The sequence below is a fragment of the Chiloscyllium plagiosum genome, unplaced genomic scaffold, assembly GCF_004010195.1.
Source record: "Chiloscyllium plagiosum isolate BGI_BamShark_2017 unplaced genomic scaffold, ASM401019v2 scaf_9156, whole genome shotgun sequence".
NCBI lineage: Eukaryota > Metazoa > Chordata > Chondrichthyes > Orectolobiformes > Hemiscylliidae > Chiloscyllium > Chiloscyllium plagiosum.
The window spans coordinates 11556-24436 of record NW_025215044.1 but is presented as its reverse complement, the minus strand read 5'-3'; the positions used below and the strand labels follow the sequence as shown (position 1 = coordinate 24436).

The following is a 12881-nucleotide window of genomic DNA, read 5'->3' as shown; positions in this document are numbered from 1 at the left end:
TCCCAAAGAATGTTCTCCACCCTAACACCGGAGGTAGCATTACTATCCGAGAATGACAGATCACATTCTGAGGATGCTCTGACCTCAGAGCCAGTTCGAGATGAAAATTTCCTTGCCTTTTGCCTTAACCGTGCAATTTGCTGCAGAGATTTTCACTCCTGGACATGAGCCACATGGATAACAACTGAGTTGGAAACCTGTGTGGGAATCGACGAGAAGCGACTCAAAAAATTTTGTAAATTCCATTGTGCTTTTTAGAAATGCAGATTCTGTTCACCTTAATCTAAAAGGCAGTTTCTGAACATAGTAACAGAAGTCAAAAGGTAATTACCTCACCCCACCCCCAACTCCGGAAGAGGTGCTCACTGCCCTTGAGTGCTTTTTGTTCTCGATGTGAAGAGCTCTCACGCGTGAGTCACCTTCACGTCTCTGGTTGCTGAGTGAATCACAAAGAAGGAATTTCACCAGAGATGCAACTGCCTCACTTCCCAACTCGCCCTCCCCGTTTACATTTTCCTGCTCGTCAGTGATTTAAAGAAAACCAAATGGATGCGATGTCATTCTGTAGCCTCGTGACCACGTTCCAACGTGGCTTAGATCTCGGAGCGCACCTTTTACTAGCGACGCTATGAAAGCACAGGTCCAGAGGTTCCTCTGAGAGTGTAATTTCTTTCATTGCTGTTTGAATGAGCCACTAACGTGCGAACTGCTTCGAAACATGATTCAGGACCTCTGATGCCAACTCTCGCACGTTGAATAACGACAGACAGCTTCCAAACGAGGGCTTTCAGAGACGACTTTGGTGTACATTTGTCAGACAGACTAGTTCAGGCATCCGTTGTGCGCTGTTACACCAGCGCATCAGCTTCTTCCCTGTCTTTGAACCGGGCCGCCTGCGCAAGGAATGCAAATGCGGTACTGCTTTTCGTGGAAGGATCAGAAGGCGGTAACTACACTCTCAAAGAGAATGGCATTTGATCAGAACCAGGTTGGAGAAAAACTTGACAATGCTTTGCAGAGTAATTAAATGGAGTTGCATTACGTTTCATTTCACTACGAGGGCAGATTTGTTCACGGAAATTCGAAGGCAGGTTTGCAGATGGGAAAGCAAGCAAGAAAGCTCAGTTCTTATTCATGTAAAAGGCAGCAGCTGAAGAACAAAGCAGTTTCTGCCCAGAATCGGACTGGGGACCTTTCGCGTGTGAGGCGAACGTGATGACCACTACAATACAAAAACAAGCCGCAGGCGCCGGTCCTGCAGCTCAGTGGCATCCTGCACTGAAAGTTGAAGCCATTCCACGTTTCACCTTTCTGTTTCCAATAGCTCGTTGTTGTCCAGCGGAATTGACATCTTGAAAACGTAAAAAAAAGACACGTGAAATTGATGACAAAATATAGACAAAGATGTCGTCAATGTTTGGACCGTAGGGCGAGTTGGAATAGTTTGGGACGACTTTCCCTGCAGCGGAACGGCTGCGACATGATCTGATGGAAGGGTTGTAAACTGAGTATTTACGTGTTTTACCCAAGTTGGGGTGAGTTGAAAACTCGAGAGCATAGGTTTAAGGTGAGTGGGCTGAAACTGACAAAGGACCTGAGGCACATTTCCCACACAGAAGGTTGTGCGTGTTTGGAATGAGCTACCAGAGGAAGTGGAGGAGGCTATTACACTCAGAAAATTGCAAAGGTAATCGGATGAGTTTCTGGATAGGATGGATTTAGAGGGATTGGGGCCAAATGCTGGGGAACGGGACTTGCTTAATTTTGGCTATGTGGTGAGCGTGGACGAGATACACCGAAGTATCTGTTTCCACGCGGTGTACCCCAATAACGTCGTGTTGCTTACACCGGGTTTAAAGGATTACGTTTTAGCGGAGTTTGCCGTCGCAGTCTGTGGCACAATCATTTAGTCTGTTCGACTGCTCACGGGAAAGGTAGTATTGTGAAACACTGCAGAAACGAACGACTTCCTTACTTTTGCTCCGACTGACCATACTCTGTGAAATTTTCCCAGATCCTCAGATGAGGATTTTTGTTGCTGCAAGTTACCTCAGAAACCCTGTCAACTCGAAATGCATTGAGCGAATCGCAAAACAGAAAGCACTTAACACGGAGCACAAACAAAACTGGCATACCTAATGTATTTTCAGACACAACGAAGCATGAATGCTAAATGTGAGACAGTCCGAGGGCATGAGTCATAAAGTAATCTCACAACTAACAACAGGGCGATTCCAAACTACTCTTTCAAACATACTGCAGCGGACGTGCACCACCACTTCCCAGACAATGCTGAAAAGAGAGAAAGAAAGAACATAATAAGAATTGGCCATAAAAAGTGAATTTCACCAATCACAGTCTCCATTAGATTACCTTTCCCTTCCGATGTCTCCAGGAAGGAAATGGGAGAAATTCAATAACATATGACATCGAAATTCATTGGAACGATTTTCCCATTAGCCAGAAAACCAAATAAGGACGAGTCGAGTCACCGCAGGACTTTGTTTCACAACAGCGATGAAATAACAGTCTCCATTCGGTTCCAGTGAAAGCTCAACTTGCCTGGAACAGCAGAGCTGTTTGCAATTTTCTGCGCGGGAGGCGAACACTATCATAACTGCAGAGACACTTTGAAATATTTGGCACTATCCCACACAACATTTAATTCCCTGGGAAGCAAACACATTTTTCTTTTGGTTCCAACATCAATATACAGCAGGGACCGAAACAGCATTTTAACGAGCTGCAGCGTTGGGGTTGATCAGCAGAGATGGCAGTGGTGAGATTCGAACCCACGCCCCTTTCGAGAGTGGAACCCGGATCAAGCGCCATCGACCACTCGGCCACCCTACCAGCCGGCCGCGCGCCTCATTTTCTTGCATTTCCAATTGTGCTCCTGCATAACGACAGATGCAAAGTCAAATGAAAAGGGTTCCATGATACCTCTCCGACTCGCAAAGCTGCTGCTATGTGCCCGTCTGCAAAGTCAATTTCGCAGCAGATAATGATAGCCCTTCAATCCAGACAAAAATCAATGGAAGGCTGAGTCTATCTTCTCAGACTCTTTTCACCTACAAATGTATCTGTGAGTGCGTGAGAATATATGTTCGCTTATGATTTGGTCAAATAACCATATGCACAAACCTGAGCAGGCCGTGTTCCACATCATACCGTGCAGCATCGTTTCTGTCACTGTATCTGTTTTTTTTTTTCCGAATAAGTGTCCCAAAGAATGTTCTCCACCCTAAAACCGGAGGTAACATTACAATCCGAGAACGACAGATCACATTGTGAGGATGCTCTGACCTCGGAGCCAGTTCGAGATGACACTTTCCTTGCCTTTTAACTTAACCGTGCAATTTGATGCAGAGATGTTCACTCCTGGACATGAGTTGGAAACCTGTGTGGGAATCGACGAGAAGCGACTCAATAAATTTTCCTAAATTCCGTGGTGCTTTTTAGAAATGCAGTTTCTGTTCACCTTAATCTAAAAGGCATTTTCTGAACATAGTAACAGAAGTCAAAAGGTAATTACCTTACCCCACCCCCACTCCAGAAGAGGTGCTAACTGCCCTTGATTGCTTTTTGTTCTCGATGTGAAGAGCTCTCACGTCTGAGTCAACTTCACGTCTCTGGTTGCTGAGTGAATCACAAAGAAGGAATTTCACCAGAGCTGCAACTGCCTCACTTCTCCACTCGCCCTCCCCGTTTACATTTTCCTGCTCGTCAGTGATTTAAAGAAAACCAAATGGATGCGATGTCATTCTGTAGCCTCTCTGTCGATTCCTCCGTTTCAGTTCCAACATGACTTAGATCTCGGGGCGCACCTTAATACAAGCGAAGCAATGAAAGCACAAGTTCAAAGGTTCCTCTGAGAGTTTAATTTCTTTCATTGCTGTTGCTGGTTGAATGAGCCACTAACGTGCGACTAGCTCCAAAACATGATTCAGGACCTCTGGTGCCAATTCTCGCACGTTGAATAACGACAGACAGCTTCCAAATGAGAGCTTTCAGAGACGACTTTGGTGTACATTTGACAGACAGAGAAGTTCAAGAATCCGTGGTGCGCTGTGACACCAGCGCGTCAGCTTCTTCCCTGTCTTGGAACCGGGCCGCCTGCGCAAGGAATGCAAATGCGGAACTGCTTTTCGTGGAAGGATCAGAAGGTGGTAACTATACTCTCAAACAGAATGGTATATGATCAGAACCAGGTTGGAGAAAAACTTTAGCATGCTTTGCACTGTAATTAAATGGAGTTGCATTACATTACATTTCACGACGAGGACAGATTTATTCAAGCACATTGGAAGGCAGGTGTGCAGATGGGAAAGCAAGCAAGAAAGCTCAGTTCTTGTCCATGGAAAACGCAGCAGCTGAAGAACAAAGCAGTTTCAGCGCAGTTTCGAACTGGGGACCTTTCGCATGTGAGGCAAACGTGACGACCCCTACACTACAGAAAAAAGCCGCCATCACCCGAACTGCGGCTCACTGGCATCCAGATCTGAAATTTGAAGCCATTCCACGTTTCACCTTTCTGTTTCCAATAGCTCGTTGTTGTCCAGCGGAATTGACATCTTGAAAACGTAAAAAAAAAACACGTGAAATTGATGACAAAATATAGATAAAGATGTCGTCAATGTTTGAACCGTAGGGCGAGTTGGAATAGTTTGGGACGATTTTCCCTACAGCGGAACGGCTGCGACATGATCTGATGGAAGGGTTGTAAACTGAGTATTAACGTGTTTTCCCCAAGTTGGGGTGAGTTGAAAAGTCGAGAGTATAGGTTTAAGGTGAGTGGGCTGAAATTGACAAAGGACCTGAGGCACATTTCCCTACATCCTGTTGGTCGAACTGTGATTCCAGTCAGATTCACAAATGTGTAACAAAACACCTTAGCTGTGCTGTCTCTCTTCAGAGATAAATGCCCTTCTCTTTTCGTATCAGTCTGTTGCCTTCTCCCTGTAACTCTACATATTTTTACTTTCAACATGAACATTGAATTAGTTTTTCAACAACTCGTTTGAAACTGCGTCTTTGTCAATGTCAGACCCTTACCATTCCCTCTGTGAAAACATTTCTCCTCATGTACATTTTTCTTCTTTTACTAATGTCTTTAAAACTGCCGAATCGTTCTCGATCCTTTCAGGCGTAGGGAGCATTCCCCCTTCCTTATTCCCTCTGTCTAACCCACTCATGTCATGGAAAGGTATAACAAGTCCAGCTTTTGGCCTTCTGCTCTCCAAGGAGACCTGTCCCAACTTTCCAAATGACCTTTATTGTTGACATTCCTCACATACCAGACAATTCTCATCAACCTGTTCAGTGCTGTTTTCAATCATTTCACGTCCCCACTTCCTAAAGTTTCACACCCAGAACTGTGCGAATATCCAGATGGTGGATTTACTCAGAGTCGGATTCTGTGGGTGAACATCCTCTAACGCTTGTTTGACTTTCGCCACATGTGGTACGTGCCATGCCCACTACAATGACACTTCTGACCCCAAAACTCAAAGGTATTTCAAGGGTGCAACTTAATGATTTACATCTTTTTATAGGACCACCAGGCAAAAGTGAAATCAAACAAGCAAGGCTCGATGGCGAATTGAAGTAAGACATTCTCCCATGCCAGTATTAACACAAGCTGCTAAGCGAATATCATGCCCTAGACACTCTTACATTGCCAACACCAAACCAGCTGAGACTCGGTCAGGTCCAACTACATCCCAATTTGTTCTCAGATTTCTAAGCGTCAAAGTGTTTTAAGAATATCGCCTTGTCATTTTGTCTCCTTGTTCACAGAACAGTACTGCTTATCCCTTCTGTTTGGAGTAAGTTGTCTCAATCGGTAGAGTATTCAACTATTTTCCTCCACCGGCAAGCAGTGTGAGGAGAGGCAAGTGTGGTTACAATCTAAAGCTCGCTCTCATCGGCACAGCCAGTTCCATCAAGTGCTGGGAATCAGCAAGTTTGATTGAGAGCTTCCTGCAAATATCATTTATCTGAGCCAACGATAAAGATGTTGAGCTGGTGGGTAAGACACAAATGTACTCCCGACTCTCTACCCTCAGGTAAAATCATGTGAGGGCATTTTTGTGCAGCCTGTTTGCTGTTCAAAATCCATCTTCACACAGCAATCCTGCAGAAAGGCTTTTGTAACAGTAACATCGGCTTCTTTGCTGCAATCGGTCCAACATTCCTAGATAAAGACAATCCGAGTGAAAGTCTCAATCACTGAGAGCTTACCCTGCGTCCCTGAGCTGCGGAGCTGCAGACAGTTTAACGCAGAAGATACGGTTAACAATGAGACTTTGTTTCACCATCAGCCACTCTGTCCCAGAGACAGCATCAATGCGTGGCGTCACTCATGCGCCGATCGAAGCTGTTCAGCCCATCGAGTCCATAGCGACTCTCTGACGCTTATGGTTATTCATAGTTGGTGATGTATGTCCTAATAATGCGGAGCTGGGCCTGTATCGCAATTCTGTCTCCAACAAATTGATCCAATTGTAATTCACAGCTTTTCATTTCACAGGGAGAACACTGCTGTGTGAAACGGCGTCGGGAATAACTGCAGGGCGCCATGCGCATAGAGCACTCTAAAACTGATGTATCTCACGTTCATCAGTTTTTTCCCAGCTCTGGCAAGAGAATTTGCGAATCAGATCAGAGCACACCGGCAGAGAACAGGTAAAGAGCTTCCAGAACTTCACAAGTGTGTTTCCTCATTTGTGAAAATTTCCCGTGTGTCTCAGTATGAAATATTCACTTCAGATACATTGAATGAAAGGAAGCGGAAAGTGAAACAACACACATGCGTAGAATGGAGATCTATTATCGAGAAACACTGGAGGGGGCAGTACACAAACTGAAACTGAAACTGGAATTCCGTGATACGAACAAATCAACGGAACACCCATGGGATCACCAATCTCGGGACTCATAGCAGAGGCAGTTATGCAAATGTTAGAACAAACATTCCTACCACAAATTCAACCCAAACTCTGGGTCAGATATGTCGATGACACGTTTGTAATCATTAAAAACACGGAAATAGAAAAAACACACCGGATCATCAACGTCCCCTGGCTGGGCGACATCATCAGTGCTTGGGAGCCTGCTGCGAAGCGCTTCTTTGATGTTTCCTGCGGTGTTTATAGTGGTCTGTCCCTGCCGCTTCTGGTTGTCAGTTTCAGCTGTCCGCTGTAGTGGTCGGTATATTGGGTCCAGGTCGATGTCTTTGTTGATGGTGTTTGTGGATGAGTGCCATGCCTCTAGGAATTGTTTGTTGATGGAGTTTGTGGATGAATGCCATGCCTCTAGGAATTCCCTGGCTGTTCTCTGTTTGGCTTGCCCTATGATAGTAGTGTTGTCCCAGTCGAATTCATGTTGCTTGTTGTCTGCGTGTGTGGCTACTCAGGATAGCTGGTCGTGTCGTTTCGTGGCTAGTTGATGTTCATGTATGCGGATTGTTAGCTGTCTTCCTGTTTGTCCTATATAGTGTCCTATAAGGACTGCACAAAACACTATATAGGACAAACAGGAAGACAGCTAACAATCCGCATACATGAAAATCAACTAGCCACGAAACGACACGATCAGCTATCCTTAGTAGCCACACACGCAGACAACAAGCAACATGAATTCGACTGGGACAACTATCATAGGGCAAGCCAGACAGAGAACAGCCAGGGAATTCCTAGAGGCATGGCATTCATCCACAAACTTCATCAACAAACACATCGACCTGGACCCAATATACCAACCACTACAGCGGACAGCTGAAACTGACAACCGTAAGCGGCAGGGACAGATCACTATAAACACCGGAGGAAACATCAAAGAAGCGCTTCGCAGGAGGCTCCCAAGCACTGATGATGTCGCCTAGCCAGGGGACGAAACGTTTGCAACAAAAACTTCCAGCTCGGCGAACAGAACCACAACAACGAGCACCCGAGCTACAAATCTTCGCACAAACTTTGAATGTTTAAATATAAAAACCAGCTAATTGACGAATCTTCTCTTTGTATCTTCCTCTGTAGATTTTTTCTTCAGATCGGTGTTGATGCTTTTTTTCTGTGCAATCTATATCTCCAGGTAGGCACTTCTTGGAGATTTTACTCGCATCTGTTTGCTGCTCTCTTTGCTGTTCTTTGCCGCTCTGGTTAATTGTTTAAAATGTCCGATATTTGTCCCACAAAACGTCGGACCGTTTCATTGGTTTTAACATTGTAAATATACCAAATTTCAACTTGATTGGGACATAATTTAAACTGATTTGCCGAATTCAAATTTGATTTTTTTCTTCATGAAACGCAGTTCTTAGTTGTTTTGACCAAATGTTATGTTGTTGCCTTGTTCTGGACTCCTTCTGCTAGCCAGACATTTCAGCACCATTAAAATTACGTTACACCCACAACTTCATAACACCGGCATTTGCCAAGACAGTCTATTTCTCTCAACATCGCTCTCTATCAATCTCATGTGCCTGAGATTTGAACAATCTCTGGTCGATATTAATCAAAACTGCCCTATTCTCATAACCTCAGATTTAACACGCCTCCTTACTTATGTCTAACAATATTAATTTATTTCGCACTGTGTTACTTCAGCACACGTTGAGAAGAAATAAAAATGAGAACAACAGTCACCTATGTGACTGCGATTTGACCCAATGTTGCTGCAGCCAACAGATTCAGCTGTAAGTGAAATAGCCTTCATCTTTCCTGTACCAGTAATGAGATTGCATAGCATAGTGGTAAGTTTTCATGAGTTGAATTAGACCCAGCATCATTTCTCAGGGCGAGTTTTACTGATGAAATACACGGGGGTTGGGGGGTTCAATTTGGTTCGGAAGGATATGGTCAGAGTTCCCTTGATACAAAATCGTAAGAGACGATGGAAATGAGATTTACTGGAAGGTATAGCCACGATAAAAGAAAAAAAGGGATTTAATAAGATGGTGGAATAGATGAAGATTCACGTGATATAAATCAGGAATGACTGAGTTGTGTCCTAATGGAGATTTTCCAGCGGAAGTGAGGTTGGTAAGGGTAAATAAGAGGGAAATTACCTCGTTCAGGGGAGTGAATAACGAGAGGCTAGAGCTTCAAAACCAGCGAGGAACGACAACGAAGTTTGCACCAGGTACGTTTTATTCTGAGATTTTGAAATCGCAGATGACTTTTCAGACACAAAAAAAAATAGAATATGATTCCAGCATATTTCAAAGGCCAGTTGCAGACACACAAAGAGCGAATCTAATAGGGGCAGGGATTCTGGGCTCCCTGGATGGGGAGGCAAAAGTGACACACTCACAAATTGTTTAGCGTTCATCTGAAAGAAATTGCATCATACCTGCAACTGAACATGTTAAGTGTAAGAAGAGCTGGTGGTGTTGAAAGGTGTCGCAGCTGATTCGACGTGAACTGCTACATATTGTTAATGTACTGAACTGTTTGTGTTAGCTTTGCATTAAATGGAAGCCGGTTACCTCAGTCCACTGGCTAAATGGTTTATGGTATAGAGTGAGACTAACAACGTGGGATTAATTGTCGCACTGTCTCAGGTTGCCATAATGATCATCATCTCCTCCGCTCACGTGATCTGTAATAAAATTGTGAGTCTAGTCAGTAGGAATGGACCTGTCAATGTCAAGCATCATTTTCTTTGCCATCTGTTGCCTTGAACATTTGTTCACAATAACCAGGAACAGGACTGAGTCCTTTTAATACACACTGATCTCCGTCCGAAAAATCCAGCGACAAGAATCATCCTTATTCCTGTTGGAACACTCTGTTCTGCATAGCAGCAAAACTATTTGTCATGACTTTACCAGATTCACTGACAACATTCAGTCTATCCAAAGAGATGAATCTAATTCCTTTCTAACCGTTTAATGAGCTGTGTGAGTTTGCAGCAAACAGGATGATATGAAACGAGTTTAACAGCCTTTTCACGATTGTAATCCAGTCCAGTTTCAGAGATTTGAAAAAAGTCATCAAGCTAAAATATCACCTCTGTTTCTTGATCCACAGATGGATAGTCACGTGGGGGATATGTGCAGTTTTACGGTTAACAATTGATACCTTTCCCAAAGACAGAACAATCCCACAAATCAGAAACTGGAGTTTTAGAATCGATGCTGCTTTATTCGACATTATTCTTCAACTACGCTTCAGTCTGATGCTCCAATAATTCCTGATCAACGTCAGTAAAACCAGCGTTAGGTAAGGATTGAAATTACAACTGCGGCATTTTAACACACTGTTTAGTGCCAAGCGCTGATCAGTTGCTCCACTGGAGCCGCCGGCAGGAAGCCTATAAAGTGCTCTACTCGTACCTCTGGGACCTTCGACCCGCCTGCTCTACTTTTGCTGTGGTTCTGAAATTAAAGGTGAGGCAGAGGAATAGGAACTGATATGGACCTGTGACTTTTCGAGCATCAGGTTCAGGAAATGGGACACAGAAAGCTGATGTGCAAAGTAGACTTGATTGAAAATTGGGTTTCCGTGGGTCGCAGCGTTGTTTATAGACAATGTTATATTATCGCTGTCACAGGACTTCTCATTCGGTCTGCTTCAATTTGGCACAGAATTCGATTCAACCACACTTCACTTACTTCCTTCTGCAAGTTCCTACTGACAGCATGAAAGATACTGCACACATCATCAATCTTCACCATGGCTACATCCAAGGACATGTTGCACGGTTTTCCTGAATACTGAAATTGTAAACTGATAAGAATCCAGAGTGAGATACTGAATTTCCCAAATTCATGATTATTATCGGGGCCAGAACTCTAGCCAGGCAAAGGGGAAATCTGTCCCTGAATCCCCAATATCCACACTGCCGTTTGCTCCATGTGTCCAGTTGAAAACCTGTGTGAAGGAGCATGTAGTCTGACAGAGCGCCTGGGAAAATCCTCCACTGTCTGATCTAATGATACAACAGGAGCTGTGTATTCCAGCTGTAAGAGCAGTGGGATAAAGGGGACGTCCATGGTATTCCGTGGTGTAGATTCACAGGGTCCTCATCATGTTATTGTTTAAAACCCTCTGTCAGAAACAGCACAGACAGTGAGGAATAGGAGGGGGGCATTTCGCTCGCCAGCGCTACTCCACCACTTGAGGTCACCATGACTGAGCAAACACATCAATGTCTTTTCCCAGAACATCCACATCAATATATCGCCCAAAGGGAAAAAGGCACAGAATAAACCGAAAAAATCTGCAACTGTGGGAGGGGGATGTGTTTATAGACAGTGGGCTTCTGCAGTGGGTTTTGCGAATGAGAAGTCGATTCTGGGCTGATCATGTTTCAAGTAATATGATTCCCTTAAAACTCACCACCCAGAAAGTGAGGAATCTTCTCTGTTCAGTAGCAGGGAGAAGAACTCCAGACGACAGGAACTGATGGTGAATCAGTATTCATTCAGCAGAAATCTGAACGAAACTCCGATTCTGTTGTAACTCAAACCCACAAACTTTGAATCGCAATCTTAACAATTCAGTAGAAGTCCAACACGTCTTTCAATGTGCCACAGAGCTGTTCTAGCCTCCATTTTACTGCACCCAAAGTTACGGTGCTCAGGTCGTTCATCGAGCATTTCTTTATTCTCGCCCCAGTTTACATTACTTGGTCCTTATCCGTGTATGGTCTAGTCCCTCAAGTGACCGGCTCAGTACTCCTGAAAAAATTTAATGACCCTTCGCTTCACCACACCTTCGAATAGTGGGTTCCAGACAAACGACACTCTCAGGATGCAAACATTCTTCCTATTTTTTTTCTGAACATCCTCTCTCTAGCGTTTCATCTATATCCCTGGTTATTAACCCTTCCCATAGAAGTTTATTCCTGTATCACATATCTATCCCCTTTCTGTGCACGTTAAACAATTCCTCTCAGCTTTCTTCGCTTTCAGATAAAGAGCTCATCTATCTTTGCAGTGGCAAGACTGTCGTGCTTTAAAAGCACAACAGGTCAGGCAGCATCAGAGGAGCAGGAGAATCGATGTATCGGGCATACGCCCTTCATCAGGAATGAGAATTTTGAGTCGGTGTTGAGGGTGAGGAATGGGGTTGTTGGTCAGGTTGGTGAAAGCGATAGGCGGATGAAGGTGATGGAGAAGGTGGTAGTTCAGAGACTGGTGCCTAGTTGGGGGCTTTGGACTGGAATAATGGGGGGACGAGGTGAAATGATGAAGCTTATGAAATACACATTTATCCTGTGTGGTTGCAAGGTCCTAAGGTGGAATATGAGACGTTCTTCCTCCAGGCATCGGCTGGTAATGGAAAGTCGGTGGCTTGTGCCCGCAGCAGCGATTCTCTTCTCTTCAGATGCTGTCTGACGTGCTGTGCTTTTCCAGCACTACACTCTCGACTCTGAGCTCCAGCACCTGCAGCCCTCACTTTCGCTTATCTTCACAGGGGGAATGGTCGAGCTCGTGCACCACCTTGGTAAATCTCCTCTGACCACAGTCCCGTGCAAACACACGTTTCCTGAAGGCTGGCGATCAGAACAGAACAAAATTATCCAAAGAGAAGCAGAAATATCTGAACAAAATCAACAGGTCTGGTGCATCTGGGGAGAGATTTTCGAGCCAAACGATCCGCCTTTGGAACGGATGATATGTGTAGGTGGGGCAGGAACTTGAAACAAGGTGCACAGCGTCTAAAATGATTGAACATAGAACATAGAAGAATACAGCGCAGTACAGGCCCTTTGGCCCTCGATGTTGCGCCGATCCAAGCCCACCTAACCTACACTAACCCACTATCCTCCATATGCCTATCCAATGCCCGCTTAAATGCCCATAATGAGGGAGAGTCCACCACTGCTACTGCCAGGGCATTCCATGAACTCACGACTCACTGAGTAAAGAA

General features: G+C 44.6%; 1 non-coding gene across 1 annotated transcript; it reads right to left on the bottom strand.

Annotated features, from left to right (window-relative positions):
* Positions 1 to 1164: 1164 nt before the first annotated feature.
* On the bottom strand, positions 1165 to 1237 carry trnav-cac. The gene has a single exon. It is a non-coding gene; the product is annotated as a tRNA-Val (tRNA).
* Positions 1238 to 12881: the final 11644 nt, after the last annotated feature.